The 27,858-nt window shown below is 55.6% G+C and overlaps 1 protein-coding gene across 1 annotated transcript in view; it reads left to right on the top strand.

Moving 5' to 3' along the window:
* Nucleotides 1–20,045: 20,045 nt before the first annotated feature.
* The window catches only part of FAM163B (family with sequence similarity 163 member B), a 31,797-nt gene continuing 23,984 nt past the window's right edge, over nt 20,046–27,858 (top strand). Inside the window, exon 1 of the mRNA XM_058524424.1 lies at nt 20,046–20,290. The gene's annotated coding sequence lies outside the window, so the exon portion shown is untranslated. The remainder of the gene's footprint in view (nt 20,291–27,858) is intronic.

The following is a 27,858-nucleotide window of genomic DNA, read 5'->3' as shown; positions in this document are numbered from 1 at the left end:
GGCTGGGTGAGACTGGCCGCCCCACCTGGCCATTTATGTCCGGGCCCTCCAGGGGGTGGGTCCAGGCTGCCCCGGTAATCATATTTGTCTGGTGGGGAATTCAATTGTCCCGCTGACCCTCCCACCAGCCCCTGCCCCGGGCAAACGCTTTGCCTCCCTGCTCTCGTAATTGGCACTAATGACACATGGACATCATCAGTGGGAATTGGAGCAGACTGGCTGACCATGTTCCCTCTGAATCGTCTCAGAAGAGCTGTCCGGAAAGCGGCTTCTCCCTGTAGCCAAAAGGCCTTTCAGATGCCCTCAGCCAGGCACCGGGCTGACCACCAGGCGGGCTGTCTGGTCCTGTCTCCGCACTGCTGACGGATAAGCCCTGTGCCACCCCATCCACGGATGGGCAGACTGAGGCCCCGAGGTCATTTCTGGGGTGACCAGTGAGTAATGAGACCTCGCTGTTGTGGGCCTGGCCCAGGGAGCCGTTCCTCCAATGCTGGAGGGCAGACCAGTTCCAAACTAAGAACAAAAGATGAGCCCCAAATAGCCCTGTGTTTAGACACTCTCTCCGCGGCCTGCTGTGCCCACTCTGTCTCCTCCATTTCTCCACAGGCTCCAGCTGGCACAGCGGCTGCTCCAGAAAGAGTGGGTGCTCTGCTGGGGGGCGGGGGCAGACAGCACTGCGTGTGCTGCTGGGGGGGCAGGCTGTGGGTGCGTCTCTGGGGAGCAGACTTCACGATACCTTGCTGAGGGGTAGACTGCAGGGCACGCCGCTGGGGGTACAGAGTTTGTGGAAAGGGGTGTGAGTGACAGGCCTGCTTTTCTGTCTCCAAACCAATGACGTCCTCCAGCCTAGAGCGGACCCAGCCTGAATTTCAACACTCCCAGGGCAGTCGGCCTATTGCACTGATTCTCCCACACCCACCACAAGGCCTTTGCACAGACCCGTTTCTCCCACACCCACCACATGGCCTTTGCATAAGCCCTGCGAGCCTTGTGTGTCAGTCTCACTGCACCCCAGCTCACTGCCGTCCTCTGTGCAGAGTGGACTCGACTTGTGCTGCCACCTCCAGGAAGTTCTCCCTGATCACCCTCTCTACTCTGAACTTGGGCCCCTACCCCCCAGGCACGTGACTTCCTTCCTTCCTACCTTCTTCCTCCTTCTGTTCCTCCTCTCTTTGGAGAAACCAAGAAGCCAACCATAGGAACATGTTGATGTCACCAGCAGGCCCCCGAATTTAAGTCCTCAAATATCTGCACGGGCCAGCCCTGAGCAGGCCACGCCGGGCTCTGGTTTTGCTCTGAACTCTGCTCCTTAGGAAGGAACGACTGTGTCTTTGCATGAAGATAAAGTCTGGAGAGAGTTCCAGCCCTCCCAGGCCCTGGCGGGAGGTGCTCTCTGCCTCACAGCGGCCAGGCCGTCCTGCAAAGCCAAACTGGGCAGAAGAAAGAAAGACGTAACAAAAGGCCCGGGGACCCCCCAACTGTGCACAGAGGGGCACCTTCACCCCAACTCACAGGCCCAGGCCGACGAGAGCCAAGTGCAGAAACCACTGGGTTATGGGGAACGCCACAGTCATGGAACTGACTCCAAAACCGCTGTTCTCTATGGGGCGGGGCTTTCTGCCCAGTCCACCACTGGGTCTGGGGAGTGGGAGGCAGTGAGGCCTGGGAGCCAGGGCCCAGGACTGGGGTCCGGAGCCCTGGGACGGAGCGTCAGCCCTGACTGTGACCTCGGGCAGCTCAGCAAACCTCCGGCCTCCCTCCCTCCCCGGATGCGGTGGATCCGCAGTGGCTTGGAGCGCCCAGGAGCCAAGGCCTGTGCGGCTCTTAGCAAACAGCAGAGTGCTGTGTGCGCGTGTTTGTTTCTAACAGGATTCAGAAGACATTCTCTTTCTCCAGCTCAGAACTGGGCTGGAAGGCCAGCCTTCCTCTCGCATCTGACAAAACCGATCCAGCTGATTTCAGAAATAATAATTACCAAGTACTAGTAATTAACAGCAGTTGGGAGGCATGTCCATACCCCACCCTTCACCTGCTTTGTTTATTTCACTCCCACCAGCCTTGGGGGTCGGGTCTGTGACTGTCCTCAGCCTCAGAGAGGGTAAGCAACGTGCTTGAGGTCAAGGACCCCAAAGCACACTCTTAGCCAGGGGGGCTGTGCTCAGAGGCAGCCAAGGTCAGGGAGATTCCACTGGAGACAGGAGGAAGGGACGGATGCACCGATGAGAAAAGCAGCCAGCCAGAAAAGCTGGGAGGCTCCGGGCTCAGGCCGGGGGTGGGAGGGAGCTGGTCCAATCAGACAGCCTCTGCCGCGATGTGCCATTCCTTGCATTAATGGATTTTTAAAAACGAGCAATCTGACCCGGAGGTAAGGAAGCAGTGCTCAGCTGTCCGGCCCTGACCTGGGGCGGGGTGGGGGGGGGGCAGGAGGATGGGACATGGACACCTGCCTGCCCCAGGCGCCCTCTGGATGCAAGCCTGGGCTGGCCAGGCCTCCTTCGTGTGCCCTGGGGGTGGGGGTAGGGGGGCGCTCTGCCCTCTGCTCTCACCCTCCCCAGCTCCAGTGTTCCGGGTGCCATTTGCCCTCCAAAGGTGGGGGTGGGCTGGGGGTGGCACCCGGGGCGTCACCGCCGCCCTGTCAGGACGTAAAGGCTGTTCCCTGCTCAGCGCCCAGCTCTCCTCCAAGGCGCTGATCTCCTTTGGAACCAGTTTCAGTGTTTCAACAAGCCCCTTGCTTTTCCGCGTCGCTCTGACGCTGTCACTGTGCCTGCTGTAATCCCCCATTGCCTCTGCCACGTGAGGCTGGCTCCCGCTGGCTTTCTGATGCCTGCGTTGGAGCAAGTGGGGGCACTGAAGCCGGATCAGGGCCCTGAGCCAGACGGGCCAGGCCACTCCCCAGGGACAACAGGGCGGCTGCAGCCAGTGTCCCTCGGCCTAGGGAGCTCCTCACGGCAGGAAAAATCCAGCAATCTAGCTGGTAGAACCACGGAAACCGGGCTGAGGGGGGCTGCCTGGGGCTGCTGGGAGACCGAGGCCCACCTCCAGGTGACACATCTCCCTGGGGCAGCTCCCTCCCGTGTCCCTCTGTCATTCTGAGCATGATCGGTTGTGATGTGAGGTTTAAGAAGCACGCCCTTCTTAAGTAACGCGCCTCCGCCCAGCGGTTCTCCCAGAGCACGAGGCCGCGCCCTCTTTCCCATGTCTGCTGGTAAACGCAGGCAGCCCTGAGGTGAGGAACACACACCAAGGCTTGAGATGCCCAGGGCCCAGGGCACTGAGTGGGGCGGCCACAGCATGAGGGCTGGAGGCACACAGCTGCCCAGAACACCCCGGGCCATCTCAGCTCCTCCCTGCCCCCCCACTCCCTTCCTGGCTGCTGGGCCAGAGCCCCCACTGGCCCCCGAGCTCTGTCCCAAGGATGAGAGGATGCTGACTCCAGGAGGGGCTGGTCATGTGGGCCTGGGGGTGACGCTCCTATGGGAACCTGCTTAGCAGACTCAGGGCCCGTGGCAGGACCCAGGAGCACCCCTGCCCGACCTGGAGAAGGCTGGCTGCCAGGCCTCCACTGTCATGGACCACAGGGGCCTGGGCATGGCACGTGCCTTCTCTGGCCTCAGTCTCTTTTGTAGAATGTGTCAGTGAGAGGGGGATGAAGGAGGGGGGGCCCAGGAATTCACCAGGCCTGCCCCTAGCCACACGCTCACTCCACACAGACCCCTCTAACAAGTGGGTGTGGAGGTGGCTACACACACTCGGGGCTGAGGCCTGCAGGGCCCTTGAGGAATTTCACCGGGAAAACATCCTCCGGGTCCTGATCTCTGTTTCCTCTGTAAAGATGAGGAAACATCCTCTTTCCTGGGTTTGGGGAGCCTGGGAGGAGGTGTGAGTGCCCCATTTGTGTGTCTTTAGCTTTTTCCAGGGGACCACTGCCAGAAGAGTGGCCGGTCCTCAGGCGGTAGCCCCAGACCACACCGCAGCCCAGAAGGGCCCAGAGCCCTGATGCTTCCAGGCTGGATGACCAGGACGGACTGCTCTGAACCTCGCTTTCCTCATCTGTAGGATAGGAACAGCGCCCAGTGGGTGAGCGCTCGGTGACCGGTGCTGAGACTCAGCCATGACATTGGCAGGGGGCCTGGGCCCGGCCAATGAGCTGTGGCCAGCTCTGACTGCTGCTTCCAGGACGTGAGGCTGCCCCTCCCGCCTCCATTGGCCTGTGCCCACCCCTACATGAAGCCATGACTCATCCATGTCGACAAGCTCAGTCACCTCAGACGAGAGCCAACACATCGCCAGAAATGCGGCCACCCACTGTTGGCCCAGAGTTGGCCGGTCGGGTCAGGCGACAGCTGTCACACTGCTGTGGTCTGGGTCCCGAGTCCCGCGATGCCCCTCTGCTCGGGCCCAGCCCACCTGGCTCCGACAGTGATGCCTGTGCTGGATGTTCTCGAACCTTGAGCCCGCTCAGAGTCCCCACGGAGACCCTGACCACCACCATCACACAGATGATGACCCCGAGACCAGAGACACTTAGCAAGAGGCAAGGCCACAGGCAGAGGGTGGTCAGCCTGGAAGAGAGAGATTGCTGGAATCCAGGGACCCTGGAGGAGAGGGACAGGAAGGGATGGGCCTTCCTGAGCCTCTGTGGCAGCCCCATGCGGGCCCTGCCCACCCACATGATGGCCTCGGCAAGCCAGCCAACAAGCAGGGGCCGCCTTGGCTGCCTGGCCAAGCGGTGGGCGCTTCTTGGATGACTGGCCCTCAGACTCCAGCTCAGAGCTCACGGGCTGCACCGCCCCACATCCCTCAAGCTTGGGGCTGCCACACCCCACGTGACACCAACAATCCCTGCCAGCTGCTGCAGAGCACCATGGATCAGGCTGGTGCCTGCCTCTGACTTGCCCCCACTCCTTAAGTCTCAGCCAAGAAAAGGTGCCCTGGCCCCAAGGTCATAGTAGCCCCCAGCCCAACCCCACCCCCCATGCCCACTTTGGTGCCGGGCAGATTTGGAGATCAGATCTGAGAGACGCTGCGGGGCGGTGCCTGGCAGGCTCTGTGCAGGTCCCACCGGCCTCAGCGCAGAACAACATCTGAGGCCCCTCTCGGGGCGCAGACTACTCAGAGCAGCTGCACCGCATCCCAGGGTGCTGGGGGCACGGCCAGGGGAGCCTGTGCCTTGACGTTTAGATCATCGTCACCTGCAGGGACGTGGTCCCTGGGCCTGTGGGAGTGACAGAGGTGGGAAGAGGCAGGGGCCCACGCCTTAACCTCTCGGTACCTCATTTCCTTGTCTTGTGGGGGGACGGTGGTGGAAGCACCCTCATAGGCGGGCTGGGGGGCGGGGACAGCGCTTGAGCTCAGTCAGGGCTCGTCAGTGCTGCTCTCTGTTGTTATTAAAGTGCAAACGCGCGAAATATGTGACACGGAGGGTAAAGTCCCCAGAATCCCGCCCTCAAAAAATAAGCACTATTAACAGCTCAGTGCATAGTCTTTCAAGATTTCTTTTCACTATTTAAAATATTTTTCTACATTTTGTCCATTATTTAATATTTATTTGTTTATTGTCTTTATTACATAACATAAAGTTGACTATCTTAACCATTTTCAAGCGCACAGTTCAGTGGCATTAAGCACACTCTCATTGTTGTACCATCATCCCCACCATCCATCCACAGAACTCTCTCATCATCCCAAACTGAAACTCTGTCCCCATGAAACGCTCACCCCCATCCTCTCCCCCAGCCCCTGGCACCACCATCCACTTCCTGTCTCCATGGGTTTGACTCCTCTAGGGCCCCCGCATGAGTGGGATCACTTTGTTCCTCTGGGTCTGGCTTATTTCACTGAGCATCTTGTCTAGGTTCATCCATGTGGTAGCAGGTGTCAGGATTTCTTCCTTTTTAAGGCTGCATAATATTTCATTGTGTGGCTGGACCACCTCTTATTTATCCACCATCTGTCGATGGACATTCAGCTCTTGTGCATATGTTACTATGAACGTTGATGTACGAATATCTGCTCAAGTCTCTGTTTTCAGTTTGTCTTTCAGTCTATACCCAGAAGCGGAATTGCTGGATCATATGATAGTTCTATGTTTATTTCTCAAGGAACCATCACTATTTTCTTAAATGGCCTAGTGCAGCCTGTTTCCCCACAGGCCTTTCCCCTTCCATGCCCAGCACTACTGCGCTCCTTGGGATAACTCTCAATATCCCATCATATGACTCTGTTCTAATTTACTTAACCAGCTCCATGTTGGTAAATATTTGCATTGTTGGCTTTTTAATTTAAACTAGTAGTAGCAGTGGTGCAACTATGTTCATGCATGTACATATATGTTCATGCGTGTACATATCCTTGTGTACCTATGCCTGTGGTTCCTTAGGATAAATCCCTAGAAGTGGAACGGTGGGGCCAAAGGCAGGTGGGCTTCCTTATTGAAGTTACTCCCAAGTTTCAACAGGCCTTCGGCAAGGAGAACCTTCAGCCACTGGCTCCTCTGCCACCCACTAAAGGCAAAACCGCCTCCCTGGAACAAATCGTTTCTTACAGGTAAGTAGGTTTCCACCTTGTTGATGGGCCAAATGCGCTATTGGACCGGGCAGCCGCCCTCCAGCTACAATCAGATGCATCACAGACATGAACGCAAATTCAATAAAGCCCAGGGCTCGCCTTCTGCTTTTCAAAGATGAGACTTTGGAAACGAGCAGGTCTGCGTGCCCGGGGGCCTCTGACATTCACGCGGTAGGAAGGGGGCAGTGATCTGCACACCCTGATCCAATTGTCCAACCGCTGATCAAGTTATGGAGAGACTTGCCCAACGATGCACTGGGGAAAAGGCGAATGAAAACGACCAGGGCAGAGACGAGCCGCCGCACGTAGGAGGCGAGGAGGTGGCGTGAGCCACAGCAGGTGCCGATGAGTACGTGTTTCTGAGTGGCACTTGGTCCATATCTAGAGGGACAGGATGTCTTGGTAGGGCTGGCTTTGGGCTGAGTGTCACTGCCAAAGGGCTGTGTCATCCCTGGACAACAGGTCTGCATCTGAAATCCCCTGGCATGGTGGGACCACTGAGGTCATTGTGTGCTCCACTCCAGGGGCCTGTCGAGGAGCACACCTCCTGAGTCCCTGGTGCCAATCTCCTTGTCTGGTCTGCTTGATCTTATCATCCCCGAGGCTGAGCTCCTGTGTTGCCTTTGACACTATCACAGCACAGAGGTGGGTCTTCTAAACCAAAACAGCAACCACCTTCCCCACACTTGGACAAAGAGAAGCTTCAGGATGCACCTTGGGGGGCAAAGGGGAACCCCAGGTAAGCTGGCCTCTCCGTTGGGGAGTAGATGTCACCATCCTGGGCTCAGAGAAAAGCCCTGGAAGTCATCAATTACTTTTGTGGTTTTGGCATTTTGATTATTTCAGTTGCGTGGTCTCAGATCCAAATTTTATTCTCAATTCAAAAGCATCATCCAACATGAAGGGATATTGCAGCCTCTCGGCCGCTGGTGCTCCCTGCACAGGGCATGCCGGTGCCCCACCGGCCCTGGAGAGGGGGCTATCGGGTGTCCAGGGCAAACTGCTCCTCCCGGTGTGTTTACTAACACTCTGAGGCTTCAGTCAAATGGGAAACTAAGCATCTTCCCCCCAAAAAACCTACCAAGTGTCAGAAAGACAATTTTAAAAGAAAAAAAATCATAGCAGAATTGGTTCAAAACGATGAAAAAAGAGTCTTTGGGGAATCAGAATTCTGTAGGAATCACAGAAAGACACAAAGAAACAAAACTGGAGGAAACCACATCCCAAAAGCTGCTCAGAGAGGACTGTCACAGAAGCCACTGGAGGCCCCACATCCAGAGCCATGGAGCTAAGGGGCGAGACAACGATCAGGGTGGTTCCTTGAGATTCAAGCCGGGAGTGGTCACCACAGCAGGACAGTGCCAGGGAACCACCGACCTCAGTGAAAGATAGGGACCCCCAATCCAAGGGAGCAATTTCCCCCGCCCCCCGCCGGGATGCACGGACCTCCCTGTCTTCTGCCAGAAGCTTGGAAGCAGACGCAGCAGCAGCGGACAGATGAACAGGGAGTCTAATGCAGACATAGGCTCACTGCCCACATGACCAAGCTTGGGAGGAAGAGAGACCCGGGAAAAGAGAGCCATCATCTCAGGAACAGAAACTCCATCACCCAGGGAAGCAGCGTTGACTGAGTCAACAGAAGGAGACTTTAAAAGAAGTATAATTACTATCTTCAGAGAGATAAGAGGGGTTATCGTATTCATGAAGCAAGAATGGGCTTTTATACAAAGGAACTAATTAGAGATCTTAGAAATTTAAAATAGACAGACTGAAACATCTGCAGAGCAAATTAGCGAGCTGGAAGATCAGGCCAGGCACTACTCGAGGAATTCACCCTAAAGGGCAAAGTGATGGAAAAGACAGGCAAAGTGGGGGAGCTGGGGGTGGCCAGGTGCCCAGAGCACCTAATGGATGCTCCCAAAGTGGAGTAGCCAGGACCGAGGGAAGAAAATGACCAAATGACCCAGAGCCACAGAAAGACATCCCTCTTAGTCTCAAAGAACTCACCAGGTGCCGAGAAGAGCAAGTGACCACACACAATTCTAGACACGTGGTGGCATGTCTCCAGATCTCCAGAAACAGTGAAGATAATGATGCTCCCAGAGAGAGAGCAAGAGAGAATGAGAGAGCAAGCACTTGAGAGCAAAAGCGAGAATGGGGGGGGGGGGGCGGGGGGAGAGGGAGAGAGGGAGGGAGAGGGAGAGGGAGAGAGAACTACCTGTGGAGGAATATGATCCACGTCAGTCTTCTTAACAGCAACACAAAATGACAGGAGACATCTCTCCTGCAAAGTTGTGAAAGATGTTATTAAATCTATCATTCCAAACCCAGCATTTTGGTTTGAGGGCAAAATAAAAACATTCAAACATGCAAGAGATTTTACCACCACTCCCCTTTCTGAAAGAATTACCCAAAGGTATATTCTAACATGACAAAAATCTTAACCCAAGAAAGAGGAAGACAAGGGACGAAAGAAAGGATGGGGAGATACAACCTAGTGGACCGTAGAGTGAAGTCTGGGTAATTTTGTTGCTGTGAGGAATGGGATCTATTGTCGTCTTTGTGTTATGAAATATTTCAAACATAAGAGAAATATAGAGAATGATACTACAAATATTCATGTGCTCACCACCCAGATCTTCCATATGTTTATTAGGTCATATTTGCTTTATTTTTAAAAAATAAATAGATATCACAGGTTCAATTAAGCCCCCTTTGTACCTCTCCTCAAATTAAATCCATTTTTCATCATATATCTAATTGGGTTATGGTAATGAGGACAAAAACATTGATTTTTTAAAATGTTTATTTTGTATCTGGCCAACTTGCTAAACTCGTAATTGTCCTAATAAATCTTCCTTGAGTTCGCTTGGATTTACCGAGTGGAATTTCCCCAGCGTCAGCGAGCAGTCACAGTCAGCCTCTTCTCGTTCAACATCTGTGTCTTTACGCCCGTTTCTGTCGTGCGGATGTGCCGGGCCTCCCTGGCCACGGGGGACACGGTAGTGCGGGGTGCACAGCTCGGCTTGTCCCTGAGCACTTCCTGTGTCCCCGCACGCAGGAGGCCTGCTATAGACTGTCACTAAATACACTCTAATAGGCCAGCAAGCGTCTCTCCATCTCTTTTCAGTCAGCAATAGGTGCTGACGGGTTAGCTGCTATTTCAGCATCTATTAAGATGATCCTACGGTTTCCCTGTCTTTCTGATAATGCAGAGCCACGGTTCTCAAACATTTTGGCTTAGGAACCCTTTCACCTCCTAAAAACTACTGAAGACTCTAAAGAGCTTATGTAAAGAACACTATAAAGTTTTCCTGAGTGATAAAAAAAGAAAGCCTAAACAAAGATAAAAACCAGGTTCGTTGATGGGAAGATACTGTAACATTGTAAAGACAACACTCTCTCGTATTGATTCTAATAAACGCGCATTTCACATTTGAACATCGCTGAGACGAGATATACTTTACAATCAAGGGCATATCACAGCTTAACTGGTAGTGTTTTTTTTTCCCTTCCTAGTAGTAAAAGCAATAATGATTTTTCTTTTTTTTGTGTGAGGAAGAATAGACCTGAGCTAACATCCAATGCCAATCCTCCTCTTTTTGCTGAGGAAAATTGGCCCTGGATTAACATTCGTGCCCATCTTCCTCCACTTTATATGGGACGCCGCCACAGCATGGCTTGACAAGCAGTGCGTCAGCGCGCGCCTGGGATCCGAACTTGCGAACCCTCGGGCTGCTGCAGCGGAGAACGCACACTTAACCGCTGCACCACCAGGCCGGTCCCTGATTTTTCATAGAAGAGATGATGTCTGATTTAACGTGTGCTTTACCTACCTCAGCTCATTTATTTTTTACAGCAACCCTACGAGCAGTATTGGTGTTATTATTGTCCCATTTACAGGTGAAGAAGCGGAGGCACAGAGAAGTCAGGCAACCGGTCCAAGGGCACACAGCCAAGGGAGGGGCAGAGCTGGGACTTGAACCCACGCCACCTGGTCCTGGAGTCTCTGCCACTCTGCTCTTCGTCTCCAGATGTCGAGCTTCTTCAAATTAGTCTGTGATTCAATCCAATCTTAATGGAAACCCCCAATGGATTCCCAACCTCGCAAGTGAATGATACAGATCATTCAGAAGAGAAATGAGAACATTTTGACAGCAAGATAAAAGAACATGGACAGGCATCTGGCCCGTCTAGATAACAATGGTTCCGCAGAGCAGTAAAAGTCGTGTCTGTCACATGTTGGGGAAGGGACAGGCACGTAGATCGACAGGACAGCCAAAGGTCCGGAACCAGACCCCCGCATATATGAGATGTGATTTGTGATTGAATGCGATTTTCACTTCAACAGGGAACAGGTGACTACTGGCTCTTCACATGTCAAAAGAAAATAAAAACAACAATAGGTAAACCTCCAGCTCCTATCCACAAAAATCCTAGATGGGTTAAAAACTAAACATAAAAATCAAAATTACATAAACAGTAAGGAAAATATTGTCTACCTTTATCAGCCTCCCAGAAGCCCTGAAGGAAAAGCCCATCAGATCTACCCCATGAAAACTGTCAGCTCCAGCAGGGGGACAGACCCGAAACCAAGGTGAAGAGAGACACCAGCCTGGGAGGAAATATTTGCAACCCATAACACAGAGGAAGGATTCATATCCTGCATATATAAAGAGCATCTACAGATCAATATGAAGACACAAAGACAGGAATGGAAAAAGATATGAGCAGATGTATGAAAGGATTCTTGACCTCACCAGCAGGCAGGCAAAGGCAAAGTCAGCCAATGAGGTATATACAGCCATTTCTTCCATGAACAAATCAGAAGAAACTGTACAGATTAATGACATCCAGTATTGGTGAGGATGTGGGAAGACGGTCCTTGTCCAGCCTGGCTGGGAGGAGAGCACATCAGGCTGGGTCCCAGAGGGAAAACAACAGGTCATTCAGATTAGAATGCTCTAGGAGGGTTTAATAAAGGGGCTTTCACGAAGAAGTGGGCAAGGTGAGGAAAGCCACAAGGTGAAAGGCAGTACCCAGGTGTTGTTCCCACTGGAAGGCCTGAAGTGGGGAGGCCCCAGAAGGAGAGAGCTGGGTCAGAGGAGCTGGGACGTGACATGGAGAGATACAACCCCACTGACGTGGCCCTGCAGAGAGAGGGCCAGGCGTATAAACGCCTTGCCTGACCTCTCTCCCCTCTGGCCTCCACGTCCCCCGCTGTGGGAGCCGCCATTGGCCATGCCCGGGAGGCAGAGCAGCCTGTCACTGACGTTCACATGGGAAGCAGCCACCGTTCTCTTTCTCACCCACTCTCATGGGTCACATGTAAAGGGGGCCTGGGCGGGGGGTCCTCAGTGCCAGCTTTCAGGGGAGGGAACAGACATTCAGCCCAAGCAAGGCTCACTCTAGCCAGAGCCCCAACACCTGGCCCACGGGGTGGGAGCCCCCGGAGAGGGTCCCCAATTGAGGGACAGGCTTGGTGGCAGCAGATTGCATGTCTCAGCTCCTTCGAGGGGGAAACGGAGGTCTCACAAATGTGACAGGGTCTCAGAGCATGCGAAGCCGCCGTGTGAAACACAAGCCACCGTTCTATGTGTCTTGTGGCGATGGAACTACCCCAAACTCTCATCAAAACAGAACAGAGCAAAATCCAATGGGTTGTGCAGTGGAGGGGGCGCAGGCATCGGGAGGGCTACGGTGCTGGGTGTAATTATAGTTCCATGACAGGGACAGTGGCCCAGGGGTCCCTTCCCACACGCGGGAGCCACAGCGCACCCCAGGCTTTGAGAAGGGGGACGTGGAGGGTGCGGTGGAGGCAGGAACTGCCAACAGACAGAACTCACTCCCCCAGACAAGATTGTCCCCCCTGTAATGTGCGTCCCTCATTTCGGGGTGACCATGAGTCAGTGAGGAGACCCAGGCTGGTGATGGAGGGCACGGGGAGGGCAGGCTCCATGGCTGGCCCTTCCCCTCCCTGTCGCGTTTGCTGCTGCAATTCTGAGAGCAGATCGATGGCGTAGAGACTGGCCTGGGCCGGGAGCTGGCGCATCGATTGGCCCTGGTTTGGAGGTGCAGGGCCGCCCCGGTTCAGCGCCGCATGCTAATGAGTCTCCAGATGTTCTCCCCAAAGCCTCAGGCACCCGCTGCTCCCTGCCCCCAGCCTCAGGGAGCCAGAGCGTTGCCAAGGGAAAGGCGGAGAATGCAAACGCCTTTCCATAGCCCAGCGGAGGAGGGGAAGCCTGCAGGCGGGGCTGTGAAGGGTATACCCAAGTCCACGGAGTGGTCAGTGGGCGAGGCTGTAGTCAGGGGGCTAAGGATGGAATGCCAGCCCTCCTCCAGGCTCCATCAGAGGCAGAGAGGCCGTCTGGCCAAAGCTCCCCTGCTCACCCACCCAGGTTGGGTGAAGCCAGCAGGACTGGGGCTCCTGAGATCAGCAGCCAGGCCCCAGGCCGGAACCCCGGGAGGAAGGGGTGGGAGTTGGTGCCCTTGCTGCCAGGATGGCCACAGCCTTTTCCTCCAGCTCCTGCTCACAGAGCGTCGGTGCTGGGTCGGGCCTAGCCTAGCCCAGGCAAGCCGAGGATCACCTCACCCTCACCCTGCAAGGTCAGCAGACCTGCGTGGCTCAGAACCGCACATGGGGAAACTGAGGCTTGAGAAGGTGAGTGAGGGGCCTGCGTTCACCCACCTAGTAAGCAGGGGGCCAGGATCCAGCCCCGTTCTGTCCACCTCCAAGTGCTTGTCTTCCCACCACGCTGCCCCAGGGCAGTGGGGGGCTTTGCTGTGTGGCCACCACCCGATCTACATACCCAGGGCCAAATTCTGGAGCAGCCCAGACCTCGAATCGGACCCTGGGGTCAGCACAGAGGAGGCTGCAGCCAATCCCTGTGATCACCAACTCTGAGAGGGTGAAGGAGGCTGGGCCTGTCCTGTTTACCTCTGTATCCCAGGACCCACCACCGTGTCTGCACACAGTAGGTGCTCCATAAATGAGTCAGTCTGACTCAGCCCCTAGGCTTAAGGCACTCATGCTCAAATAGAGTCAAACAATTGCAAAAAAAGGTGATGTTAGAATTTTGATCAAAGTGTTATGTGAGCACAGAAGGGTTGAGGACGTCCACCCTCTTGGTGTCCTGGAGGCTGTAGCATTCAAGCTGGGCCTTGTAGGGTGCATAGGAGTTCATCAGATGGTCATGGGTAGAAAGAGCATCTCTGGCAGAGGGACCAGCACAGGCAAAGGCAGTGAGGCTCGAGAGTAAACAGTGCTCTGTGAATGGCCAATCGTGGCGTGTGGCCGGGCTGAAGGCCTGGAGAGGGATGGAGGGGCTGATCTGCACTGACAGCTGAAGTTGGCCTCCAGCCGGGAGGCGAAGGGGAGCAGACAGGGGGTTCCTGCAGGGAAGGGGCTCCCTGGTGTCTGAGCTGTGAGAGAGCTCCAGACGAGTATGGGATAGACTTGGGGGTAGGATCTGCTTAGGGGTCTTGCAGTGGCCCCAGTGTCCCCAGGGCAGATGGGTTGAGACAGGCTCTGCCTTTCCTCTCTAGGGAGCCTGGTGGGGGGAGGGCCTCTGGGCCAGGAGTCACCCCAAGCTCATTAAGTCTGTACCCTGGCCAGTCACTTGCTCCTCACTGCCTCGTTTCCTCATCAGCCCGACAGGAAGAATCATGCTGGCCAGTGTCTCAGGGTGGGGCATCGGGAGCAGAAGGAAGCTGTGCTCTGGCCACCCCTAGTCTGGGTGGCTGAAAATCTAGGGCCAGCACAGAGCCTCAGGCAAATGCTTTCTCGTGCAAAGGTCTTTCATTCATTCAACAAACAGCTGCTGTGGCTGGTGGAAGATGGCAGAGAACAAGAGCGACAAAGCTCTGCCCTCATAAATCTCCCATCCCAGTGCAGAGAGTGAACAAGCCAACAGTGAGATAGTGCCCAGGAATCAGGGCCATGAAGAAAGTGAACAGGCGCTGGACAGAGAGGAACGGGGCAGGAGAGGCTGAGGATGAAATTCGTCCTCTAGGCTTCTTTGGTGGGTTACAAAAGTGCCATGCGTATCTCCCCATTTTACCGTGTGGAGACTGACTGGGACAGCAGGGGTGATTTACTTGAGCACACACTCATAGGTGACGCTCTTTAGGCTGCACCAGGCCACCCAGATGGGTGGGAGAGGAAGCGGCAGGGCTAGGGCAGGAGGGAGCCTGGGCATCCCCCAGATGCCCACACCTCACCCCTGCACCTCCCAGGCCGATCACTGGCCTCGTCCTTGGTCTGCCATCCTCGTCTCTGCTTCCCCACATCTATCCCTGCTGCTCCCCCCTTTCTCTCTTCCCGCACCCTCCCTCTTCCTCGCCCCGATCCAAATCCGTCATCATCAGCCAGGGCACCGGGGGCTGGTGGCAGTGATGGATTCTGACAGGAGAGCAGGGCCGAGTCCATGTGCTCAGTCTCTGTGCCCAGAGAAGGTCACCCTCTGGAGGGCCTTGGGCAGCAGAATGGCACACAGCATCTTCTCAAAGACTGTCCCGAGGGAAGGCACTGCTCTCTCTCTGTTCCAACCTCACACAGCATCTTGCCATTGGGTCACGATGTTTGCAAGTGTCAGTCACAGTGGGCATTCCGTCTTGATCCTTTTGTTAAAATGAACAGCATGCAGCATCCTCCGCCAGCCTGTGCTAACAGGAGCAGACAGGTTATGGGCAGCTCACTTTAGTTTTAGGTTCGCACAGCCCAGACAGGCACACTCTTATTTTGATCTCCTGTTTTCGAGCAGGCTAGGCTGAGGGCAGCAGAGGCCAGGCTCATTGAGGACTTCGGAGTCAGATGGGTCCTGGCCACAGCGCGGCCTCAGGTAGGCCATCCACTTTCTCCAAATCTCAGGTTCTTCACTGTAAAATGGGTAAAAGAGGAGAACAGTTCCTGTCTCACAGGGCTGTCAGGAGCACCAGAGGGTAATAAGGCCTCCGTGAATGGTAGGGACCACAGTACAGTGCTGGGTCCAGCTCCACCCCACTCAGGGGCTCTGTCTCGTCAGCATCGGCAACCTCTCCCGCCTCTGAGCTCCCGGATGACAGGGGCTTTCGCCTCTGTCTCTGTACCCAGAGTGGGTGGCACGTGAATGAGTGAATGAATGAATGCACTACCTGGATTAGCTCAAGCTGGGGGAAGTGGTTAGACAGGGGAAGTGGTTTGCCCGGGAAAGTGAAGATCAAATCACGAGAGCTCTGGTGAACGCGTCTCTGGAGTAATAAATCCCTGAGATGGAGGTAACCATGAATCACCCCTCCACCCCCAGCCTTGGCAGGACTTGTCAGGATGAACTGTGATTCACACAAGGAGCCCTGAGGGACCCTTGACTGATTCCGAGCACCTCACTCAGCTCTGTCTCCTCCTCATCCATCATCCTTGAAGATTCCTAAAGAATGCACATATCAAGCTTGCTGTCACAACGTTTTAAAATGTTGCAGTAATTAAAAACCATCAGTAATTTCTGTTCAAACACACAAGGCTGTCTTTTCAAGCTGGGGCAATGGAAACACTGCACATGCCAAGTGTGTGCCGGAATGCTCACGTGCACACCCACATGCCCGCCCACTCCAGGCCCCGTGCACGCTTGGTTGTCTAACCCTGTCACTCTTGCTCTCTCTTGCACACTTTGATGCCTTGTTATTCTCCTGGTCACGTCTAAATGACGCCCAATCCCAGGCCCTTGATCTAGGACGTGAGCACACTCTGCCTAGCCAACATCACAAAATAATCGCTGTGTCATGGCGTTGCCCATCTCTCAAGATTTAAAAAAAATTCACCCCATTCTCCAAATGGTCCTGACCTGGACAGATGATTTGGAATTGGGTAGACACAGGTTTAGTGACATAGATGGACCCACCACGGGACCCATTCAATCCATGGCAAAACCTCACAGGAATTCAGAGTGGGAAAAGAAAACAATTCAATGACCAAACAGAGGTTAATTTAGTAATTGCCCAAAGGCACGGGCAATTTCCATCAGTACATTCTGGTGGAAACGGCAGCCTCTTCAGTCCTTTGGCCCAGTGCCCACTTGGGAACAGAAGAACTTCGAAGACTCAACATGGGGCCCATTTTCATGCCCTGAGATCCACTGGGCAGCTGGAATGGAGGCGGGGGATGGCGGCACCCACTCTGAACGCCCATCAGGGGCCCCTTCTGAAATCTCATGGATTTCCCAGACTGGAAGGGTTTCCCCCGGGCCAGCTCGTCTCTGCTGTGAGTGGATGGCCAGCCGCTGTTTGGACTCGTCTGGAGATGGTGAACTCACCCCCTCCTGAAGGTTCCCAGAAAGAGAATCGGAAAGGCTCTCCGCCATTGCTTTCTAGATCCTGGCAGAAACTTTACTCCTCGAGGACTTTGCTCATCTCTCTCTCAGCAGATGCGAGTCGGGTCAGAAACAGCAGCTGGGTACATACCCTTCACTCCCAAGAGCTTGATTCACTGTATCTGAAGTTCTGTGGCTGTGTATGGCGTGTGGCTGTGATTAGAAGGTTGAGATCCCTACATCATTACTATTATTTTTCCCTCTACGTCAAGTTAGTGGGCACATGCACTTGCAGAGCCCTGGAGAGAAACAGACGCTGGTCGAAACATGGCCCCTCCCCTATAGGCTACCCACACCTGCCCCCAAGAAACATGTGGACATAAAGGTACAGCATCAGGCTGATCTTACAAAAGCCCCATTCTGCCTCAGTGGAAAATGAACGCTTGTGAACCGCCACGCACGCTCCTGTATGTTGGGGTTTTTTCCACCAGCTTGGGCATCTGTTGGTTTGAGTCATGTCTGTGAAGCTCTGCGTTGTGGAAAGATGCTGAGGATGGGGACGTCATAGCCACCGTAGCCTGAAGTCGCCACGCAACTGAAAAGCATATTGTAGTGGAAAGAACAGCAGTTGGGCAGCGCACCGCGGTTCCTCCCACCCCCAGCCTGTTTGGCCAACCTGTGAGAACTGTGTGTGGCTCCAATCCTGTTTTGCAGGCACCAGGAGAACGTGCTATTTAAGGAAACCTGATGGGGAATTGTTTCTATAAAGTCAGGCCAGTGACTCCTCATTTTCCCCCCTATTTTTATTTTTGGAAATGGGGTTTTGCTTAAAATCAGGCCATGCTTTGGTCACACAGAGAACGAGTTTGGTGGTGACCATTGGGCATGGTCATTCAAATGAAATCCGTTCAGTGCAGCCACCTCTTTGCTGGCTGTGTGACCACGGGTAAGCACTTCACCCCTCTGTTACCATCTATGAAGTGAGGCTAAGAGGGGCACCTACCCTACTTTGTGGGGAATATTCAGTCCTGGTTTAAATCAAATGGGCTCGGATTGCATCAGCACGAGCACCGGGAGCCCACCACTCAGCGCAGCACGGGAAAGAAACCGGTGCTTCACGAGGTCCGGAGCTCCGGAGCCTGAGCGGGCTCCAGAGTCTGCAGCTGCCCAGACCCACAGCGGCGAGATCCTGCAGGGTGTGAATGAAAAGTAGACGGGGGAGAACTGGAGGGCCACAGAGCTGGATGTGAAGATAGGCTTTGGCAGTGATGCTCCTTTTAAAATTCTGGGCACACATTTTCCAGGATCTAAGCAATCCTGAAATTAAAAAACCAAGTTGCTCAGTTGTTATAATGGGGATTTTGACTGAAAATGTTGATTTAAAGGATTCCTACGCCAACTCCTAGGGCATGGATTGTCTGGCTGGTTTGTGTCTCTCTCCTGGCTCTCTCTCTCTCTGTCTCCTTATATGGAATTTCTATTAATGTTTGCATCATTTTTCCTAGGTTGGGGACAACGTGGAAAATCTGGAAGGAGGGTGTTGGGAGCACATGTCCGGGAGTCAGTCCAGCTCAACTCCAGTCTGCTGCTCTTAAGCCTAAAATCTTCACCTGCAAACTTGGGATAACAGCAGTGTCTATCTCAGGGGACTGTTGAGAGGGCTAAGTGAGACGACGTAGGCAAAGTGTTTAGCCTTGTGTCTGGAGCGCATGAAGCACATAATGAGTGATGTTTATCACGAGATAAGTGCCTGGTGGAAGCAGGTACTGCGCACAGTTAATTAATGAATCAAACACAGCCACTGGTCCCTTAGGAAACGAGGCAGGTGACGTTTAATGATCCTGCTTGGAAGGGACAGAGATGCTCACAGGGGCAGGCACCGGCTCTTCCAGTTAGTTAAGAAGAACGAGGTACTTGTCTGGTTTGTTATAAGGAAACTGTCCAGGTTCAAAATGTCTTGGATAGCTCTGGGAAATTGGGCAGCGACCTCTGCTAGGGGACCCAGTGGGGGGTGGGGGTGCAGGCTAGACTTTTGGATTCTGTCTGTTTGGTTTGTAAGCTCTCACCCTCTTGGCTCCAAGCAAGTGGCTTACCCTTCTGTCCTCAGCCCATCTGGAAGTGGGATGGATTCCAAGCAGATCTCTTTATCCCCCTCTGTCTGTCCTCAGTATTCTCATCTCTAGAATGGGGGTGAAGTAACAGGTTCTTCCTACCAGGCTACAGCTTCTCAAAGAGAACTTAACGGGCAAGAAAGCAAACATTCATGCAGCAGTTTCAATGTGCCAGACATGGTTCTTAGGTTTTACGTATTCTAACTCAAAGCCTTTTTAATTCCAGACCTCTCTCAGTTCAGGGTCCCTCTGGCTGCAGCCTCCTCTTGAGTATCTGCAGTAAGAGAGGTCACTCATTGCCTCTTAGAGCATCCCTTTCAGGTGGAAGGACCTCATGACAGAAAGTTCTGCCTGGTACCCAGCCCAAATCTGCCTCACTTTAATTTCTGGCCGTTGGGCCTAACTCTGTGCCTTGGGGTCCTGAGGAAGAGGTGTGCTCCCCTCCGCTATGGATGCAAAGGGGAACCCAAAGGCAGCTACCATGCCCTAAACCCTGCCAGCCAGGAGCAGAATGAGCGCTACCCCTTCTCTCACTTGCTCCGTGGTTGCTGACCAAGGGACGGGAAACAAATCAGGACAAAGGGGAGCATTTATTAAGCTCTCATGGTGTGCCAGGCACCCAGACGTCGTTGAATTTCATTCTCAGACCAACCTCACAGGCGCTGCTGTGGCCCATTTTGAAGATGAGAACCAGGGACTCAAGTAAGGTACTTGTCCCAAGGTCGCACTGTTGATAAGCAGCAGCAGCGTCGGCCTGACTCCAAATCCCAACCCTGTGGAAACGGGGAGCGCGAGGAAAGCAGGCGAAGAGCAACGAGAGCACCGCGAGGCGCAGGGCGGGGGCGGGGGCGCCCGGGCGCCGGAGGGAGGTCGCGTGGCCTCGGCCCAGAGCGGACGAGCCGTCAGCACCAGGGACAGCTCCCGGGCCGCTGCCCGCAGCCCCCGACGACGGCGCGCGCGGGGCCGGCGGCGCGCACTCCCCGCCCGCCTCGGGTGCGCGCCCTCCCCGCCAGCGCGCGCGCCCCGCGCCGGGGACGGGGCTGGAGCTGCGCGCGTGCCGCTCGCAGGGAGCCAGCCTGGGCGTCCGGAGCCGCGACCGCAGCCGGAGCTGGCAGGGGCCTCCCGCCTGGGCACGCAGTCGCTTCCCGCGGACCTCTGGGGCCTCTCCGGCGCCCGCCTCGCCCGCCCGGCCCCAGCAGCGCCGCAGCCGTGGCCTGGGCTTGAGCGGTCGCTACTAGCTGCGCCCTGCCCAGGACGGACGCCGGACCGCCCGGTCACGTGCGCCCAAGTCCTCGGCCGGCCGGGGCAGCGCCGTTCCCATGGTTCAAGGTAAGGGACGAGCGGGCGCGCGGGTCACGAGGCGTGAGGGCAGAGGACGCAGGCGGTGAAGCCCGGCTCAGTGCCCACCTCGTCTGGAGCGCCCAGTGCAGCCTGCCCCTGCCGCCTTGCGCCGGGTCCCTGCCCCACGGAGCGGCCGGGGCTGGCGTCCCCCGTCCCGTCTCGGACCGCTCTCAAAGTGCGCCTCTGCGGACGGAGACCAAGGTGGGAGCGAGGGCTTGAGGGAGAGGCCAGGTACCCACTGTGCCAAGGGACGCCGTGTCTCTCTCGTAGGCTGGACTTGAGGGAAATTGGGTAGGGAAAGTTTCCGAGAGGAGGTGGCCCCCATTCTCTCTGCGGCCAGGAGCTGGGACCTTTCATTTACTGAGATTTGCTTTCTGTCAGACACTGTGCTGGGTGCTTACCCTGCACGTAACCGTCGATTCCATCTGCCCAACACCCGTGAGCAAGGGGGCATTGGCCCTATTGTACAGATGAGGAAACTAAAGCTCAGGGAAGTTTGGTTACTTGTCCAAGCTCACACAACCAGTCAGTGGTAGAGCTGGCCTCAAACACATCAGCCTCTGTCACTGCCACCTGCCTCGCACTCACCCTTGTCTGAAATCTCGGCCTAAATGGGGGAGGGGGAGCACCAGACTGGCATTTGGGTCTTTCAGCCAGGAATGCAAAGACTCTCCAAACACCAAAACTCCAGGACAGACTTCCTGTCTGCCCTCCTGGCTCTGCCATCTCACCCCACTCGGTGTCCTGTGCTCCCAAAGCCAGGGACTTTGTGGGCCCAAGTGGTCCTGCCAGTGTGCGTCTCGTGGCTGCCCCTATGGCTCTGAGGCAAGCATCTCGAGGCACAAGTTCACTGACCCTTCTCCGGGATAAGGAGGCATCTGGAGGCCTTATCCCCAGCATGCCCCTCTTCCAAGTTCCCCAGGAAGCTGGAGCTGAGCAGAGGCAGAGGGGACACCCTGCCAGCCTTCCCCCAGCATTCCTTTCTACCCAGGCCAGGCCAGGCTCTTGGGGGTTCTGGGCACAATGATATTTTCCCACCCCCAAAAGTTCAGGCTTGCTGGGGAAGCACACATGTCCATCTTCCCACCTTGCCCCTCTTCCAGTGGTGTTGAGGGTGGAGCCCGGGTGACCAGGGATCTTCTTACCTACATGCCTCCTGGGCCAGCGGAGGGGCTGGCTTTAATCCTTTGTGCACTGATGGCGAGCTTTCTCAGGGCCTGGGTGCTGGGAACTTCGGGAAAATCTGTCTTGCCCCTGAGGCTGGGCCACAGGCAGTGTGGGGTTCTGTTTGTTCGTTCTTTCACTTGGCAGTGGTTTGTGGAGCACCCATGTGACGGGATGAAAGAGACAGACAGGGCCAACCCTGTGCCCAGATCCTGCTGACTTCTGGTCTCCCCATCAACTGAGTTTCCACTTGCAAATGGCCTCCTGAAGGGTTTGGGGATCTGGGAAGGACCCCCAGGCTCTCCCAGCCTCAGTGCCCCCTGGGATGCATGGGGGTGGGGGTGGGGGCGGGGACTCCGGGGAGCATCGGCCGGCCTCCCTGGAGCGTGCTGTTGCTCTCTGCTCAGAGCAGCGGCCCACGGAGGTGCTGCGGCTTCTCTCCCCTGGCCTCTGCAGCAGGGATGGGAGGCGCCCACCACAGAGCCCCTCCCAGCCTCCGAGGCTTCCAGCCCCCAGACACATCATTGGACATGAACAAGGGCACTTGGGAAAGGTGGGTGCAGCTGGAGGGGCCAGGACGTAGCTGCCCAGTTCTGTCCCCCTTTCTGGGTGACCTCGGACAAGTCACTCTCCCTCTCTAGACCTCAGTCTCATCTGTGAAATGCTGGGGTGGATCATGTTATGCCCCCGTGGATCATTGCAGCTCTGTTCATCTGAGCCTCTAACAGAGTGGGTGAGGCTGGGAGGAGCCGTGGTATTGAGGAGTCTGGAGGGGTTTTGGAACCTTGGGGCTGACTTGAGCCAAAGCCCCCAATCCCATCAACCTCACTTTCCACTCAAGCGATCCCCCCAGTTTTGCATGTTTGGGGGCCGGCTCTAAGTTGCTGACTCTTGGTGCTGGTTCTGGGTGAGCCACCCTGCGGGCCTGGAGGCTACACAGCACTGGGACCCACTCCCACAGAGAGGCCTCTGGGCTCCTGCCTGGTGGGCCTGCTCTACAGAGCAAAGGCAGTGAGATCCAGGAGGAACAATTGCACACCCAGGAGGGGCACGGGAGTGGGTGGAGCTGTAGGAGAGATTTGTTACATCTCAGTCAATTACATCTGACCCAGGCTCTCCCGCAGGAGGCAAGGCAGAGGGCAGCCGGGCCCTTGTCCTGTCCTCCGCACAGCTCCCGGCCCCGCCACTCTGCAAAGTAGCAAGTCCACGTCTGTGCATCAGTAAAAAAGCAATTTGTGTGGCGGAGAAAGTGGATTCCGGGCTACCTTGGGTAAATCACTCAGCCTCCCCATGTGCAAAAGTGGGGATGTTTCTGCCTGCCCCACCAGCACCCTGCGGGCATCAGAGAAACCTGTTGGCTGGAGCTGTTAGGGGCCCAGCGTCTGTTCACAGGGTCGGCTGCCCTGAGCCCCAGGTGGCTGGAGTGCTTCTCAGCCTGGCTCTGCTGCTCTTCTCGGTGCTGGTTTTCCTTGCAGTGTCTTGGTCCCTTTGGACTTGCTCCAGGGGGGTTTGACAAGCCTGGCATCTTCACCATTTGCCAGCTCCTCTCCTTCCACTGTTGAGCAGAGAGGCTCCTGGGTATGGGGTGCGCTTGTCTCTCGTTTCAAAGCTCTTTGTTCCCTTTGGAGTTAGGTCCCCTCCCCAAACAGGCTGGAGCTGGTGAACTCTCTTCCAGGCCCTGGCCAGCCCCCTTGTTGGGGGCTGTGTGAGGAGGGAGGGCGCTGCAGGGGGAACTTACCAGCTTGTGCTGGGTGGGGGGAGGCTGCAGCAAGACCCCCTGAACTCAGACTGAGGCTTGGGTTCCAAACCTGGCTTTGCTGCTTCCTGGCTGTGGGACCCTGGACCTTAGGCTCCTGGGCTGTGAAAGGGAGATGGTGGCCCCTACTTCCCCGGGGGCTTTGGAGGATCAAACAAACAATCCTGGTGAGAGCCCCGAGGCTTTGGCAGGGGGGAGCAGGCGGGGTCACATCAGACAAGGCTTGTAAGCCCTGCTCCGTGGGTGGGCTTTCTCTGGAGGTCTGCAGGAACCACAGGCAGTGTGACCCCGGGAGGGACACTCCAGATCTGGCCTTTAGAGGACACCCTTGGGCTGCAGTGTGGAGGGAACCTTGGAGAGGGCAAGGGTGGAGGCAGGGTGGCTTGGGAGGAGGCCGCTGCGTTCAGCCAGAGGCGAAATGATGGAGGCCCAGAGCAGGAGAGTAAGAAGTGGCAGGAACAACCGAACAACCGAGGCAGGGGTGTTGAGGGGATGGGAGATGGCCAGGACTGAACAAATATCGCTCCTATAAGACTCCTCTACGCTGGGCCCGGGCAGATGTCCACCGTGGCCAGAGATGGGAGCACGGCCAGCTGCGCAGGATGATACCCTGGAGTATACCCGAGGATACCTGGGGGCCTGGAGTAGGACTTTCTGTTCCAGGAGCAACGTGGTGTCAGATCCACTGGTCACACCCTGGTGCAGTGTTACTGCCTGTCCTCTGGACATGCATCCAGCCACCTCGGGGTGGTGGGTTTCTGTGGGAGGGGCCACAGCAGGGCTGAGCCAGTCACGTGTACCCCTATGCTCAGCTTTCCCAAGTGGCAGAGATGGGAGAAAGTTGGGCCAGTTGGGAGACCCAGGTGGAGACTGGTCAAGGGCCCGGGCAATGGTCCCAGAACAGGCCAGGCTCTCGGAGCTGTGGCCTCATCTGCCACATTCCCTGGCTGCTGAGGACAGGTTGGCAGTGTGGCCAAGTGGATAAGAGCACAGCCTTTGAGGCTGACCAGAATCTGTTTGTGTCCAAGCTGTGTGTCCCTAGTGAAGTTACTTAGCCTCTCTGGGCCACGGGTTCTTCGTTCATAAAATGACAGTAATAATATCCACCTCACAGGATGTGCCAGTTTATGTCTCAGCCAGCTGACCCGGGAGGGGAGTCCACGCACTGCTGAGCCCTGGCAAAAACCTCTGTTCCAGGCCAGGTCCGTCCTGGTGCAGTCCCCACTGGTGCTCACTTCCTGGCTCAGCCACAGCGTGGCCTCGGGGCAGACTGGCCTTGGAGCTGCCCCTGACAAGTAGGGAAACGCCACACTGTGGGACCACACTGGCTTCCTGCCTGCCACCTGCATCTTGGTTCTTCCATCCAGGTCCACGGTTTCTGTGTGCAATGGCAGGGGCAAAGGTGGCCCCTCGGGGCACTCCCAGGCTGACCCTGTCTAGTGGCTGGGCCTGCGGTCAGGCCCTGGCTCCCTGGAGAATAGTCCTCTCTCTTTTATTATTATAATTATTATTTGCTGTATTTAGTTGCACACAGCGTGTAAGCAGAATCTAGAACAGTGCTAGTCCAGGTGTGGTCTGCAGACCCAGCATCCCTGGGGACTTGCTGGAAATGCAGATTCTCAGGCCCCCTCAAGACCTTCTGCTGTAACAGGCTCCCCAGGTAACTCTCGTGCTCAGTGAAGTCTGAGACACTCTGTCCTAGAAAATCCCCGGCACCAAAGCAGAGAAACGGTTCTACCTGCACCGGGCTGTCATAGATGACTTTGTCTCCTTCATGCTCCTCATGTTTTTAATTAATATGTATCAAGTTTAATAAATATTAACTAAATAAGATACATGCGTACTTTCTGTAAAAGAAAACCAAGCAAAAAAAAAAAAATCCAGCTTTGTTTGTCTGTTCGTTTTGCACACCGTAAAAGCCCCCGCTTCCCTGCTGCCTCCCCCAACCCCCCATGGCTCAGCACCGCCCTTCATTTGTGTGTTGGCAGCCTCGGGCATCACCGAGGGGTTTGTCTGCGTGTGTTCCTCCCCTGTCCCTTTGTCAGCAGATCTCCATCTTCTTTCCACGTCAGCAGCCCATCCTCTACTTATTTACCTGGACCCTGTCAGGAAACAGGCAGAGAGGTCATCCCGGGCTTCCATGTTTGTTGTGTAGCTTTTATAGATTTGTCCAGTGGTGTGGTCTCCGCGAGGAAGGCTCTCATGGCAGGGGAGTCACGCATGTGTGAACAGAGTGAGATAGCAGGGCAAGGGCAGTTCTCCATGGACTGGAACACGGTTGCAAGGCGGCAGGCGTCCCAGATTCAGAAGAGGGTATCCCATGGGCTGGAGCAGTCAGGGAAGACTTCCTGGAGGTGGAACTTGAGCTAAGCCCTGAAGGATGAGTACGGAGTGGGGAGGAGCCGGGATGGGGGAGAGATGGGGCGTTTCTGCCATTGCTGGGATGCAGGGCACCTGTCTGTTGACTTGGGCTGATAATCAGTGGCCCCTGAAGATGCCTGCCTTTCCCCACCTCTCTGCTCCCTGTGAGGGTGGGGAGAGAACCAGCCAGGCCACTTCCTGGTGGTCTGGTTGGTTTTGAGCCTCAAATCTGTGTTGTGGTTGAGGTCTGTTTTCCCAGGCGTCACTGCACTGTCATCCTCTGGTGTCTCTGCCAGGCTTAAAGAGGCTCTGCCCCACCCCTGGTGCTCTGGGACTTCTCTGCCGACAAGTGAGGGACCCACTGCAGAGCCACGCCCCCACCCCATGGCCCTGCCTGGACTCACCAGCGAGCGGGACGGGTTTGCAGTTCCTGCCAAAGCATCCCCCTAGCGTTGGCTTGGATTATTTTGCCAAGAGTGCTAGGAGGAGACAGGAAAGGCTGGGGCAGCCGCGGGCGCGGGGAACACGGCTGCCCCAGCGGCTACAGGAGGGAGCAGCCGGGGAAGCATCATTAGTTCATCCTGAACGTGTGTCAAGGACCTCACCTCGAAGGGTTTGAAGTGTCATGTTTACACTTTGTTTTCCAAATTCTTCCACTTGGTGTTGGCAGATGCACTCCCACTTGATACATTCGAGAATTTTCTTAAGGCAAATAAAGATGCTCATTTCTCTGGGTCAGAGGCGAGCTCCTGGTCCAGACGCCGTTTCTCCACAGGGGGACCTCCCGTCCGTTGCCCATGGGCTCCCGGAGCCCAGCAGCCCTGTTGCGAAACCAGCAGCAGCTCTGAGAGGGCTGATTCCGGGATATAAGGATCCAATTCTGGTTTAAAAGAGGACAGTGAAAAAAGTCTAATGTTTCACCAGAAAAACAGCAGCTTCTTGGTAACACTGCCGACTTGCAAGCTTCTGGTATTTACTGGCGTTAGAGTTTGTTTGGTTAAAACACTCATTATGCAGAAGGCTCCTGGCTCAGGAGGAACCCATTTACAAAATTAAAAATATAGTCAACTTTAATTTTACCTTCACGGAACTTCCCACTTGAGCGTTCCCTGGAATTACTAAACAGATTTCTATTTCAAAAAAACATTTTGTTTTACGACACAGTGTCTTGAATACTCTCTTTTGTGGTCAGTTTTGTCACCGCTGGCCTGTGTCTTGTTTTCCGCCATCCACTCTTTACTTCCGGGGAACATCCGAGTCGGAGAACCTGAGACCCTAGGGGGAAGAGAGGCTCGACCCAAACCCTGACGCGGATCCTCCAGCTGGTGAGCCCGGGCGCATCACTAAACCTCTCTGTGCCCTGGTTTCCTGGTCCGTGTAGATGGGGATGGTTGTACCCATCCTGTAGGGTGGTGGTGAGGGCTCTCATCACATTGTGTAAGACGCCGGACCCCTGGTGCGAGCATGACAGAGGGAACCTGGTGCTAGATTCTGGGGTCTCTGGGTGTGGTGGGGGGTCTGCGGGGTCTCTGGGCATTGTGGGGGGGTCTCTGGGATCGCTGGGCGTGGTGGTGGCTTCTGGGGTCTCGGCATGATGGGGGACTCGGGGGTCCCTAGGCATGGTTGGGGGGGTCTCTGGGGTCTCTGGGGTCTCTGGGCATGGTGGGCAGCAGGCCTGTGGCAAAGCCCCTGGGGTGGAACTCAGATTTCCTGTCATCACATGTGACTGGGGGTCCATACTCTGCTTAAACCTGTCCCAGCTGAGGATGGAACCCAGCCCCCAGTGTAGTCCACAGGGCCCTGCATGGAACAGACCCTACCAACCACCGTGCTCAACCTCATCACTTACCTCTCTCCCCCACCCTGCGCCTGCACGTTGGCCAACTTCCCATTCGGGAACACACCAAGACCCTTCCCCCTGGGGGTTCTCCCACCTACTGGCCTCTCTGCTTGGAGGATTCCTCCTGGCTAGTGCCCGTCTCAGCTTCTGTCAGCCCTTCAGGGAAGTGTTCCTGACCCCACGCTGCCTCCCCATAGGTCAGCCCCATGTCAGGCTCTTGGGCCACCCGTTAACACCTGGCTCTGTGGCTCGTCCCCTCTGGTCCCCATCTGCAGCACAGGACTGGGGAGCCCCTTGAAGACAGCACCTGTGGATCTTGCTCATCGCTGAGCCCGCACCTGGCACAGCGCCAAGCCCACAGGTTGGGGCACTTGGTAGATTTTTGTCAGATGGCAGGATGTTTTGGTGCCATTCTGAGGGCCAGTCTCGTCTGCC

This window comes from Diceros bicornis, chromosome 28 (genome assembly GCF_020826845.1).
Source record: "Diceros bicornis minor isolate mBicDic1 chromosome 28, mDicBic1.mat.cur, whole genome shotgun sequence".
NCBI classification, from domain to species: domain Eukaryota; kingdom Metazoa; phylum Chordata; class Mammalia; order Perissodactyla; family Rhinocerotidae; genus Diceros; species Diceros bicornis.
The sequence above is the reverse complement of the archived record's forward strand: the minus strand, read 5'-3'. Positions and strand labels throughout refer to the sequence as shown.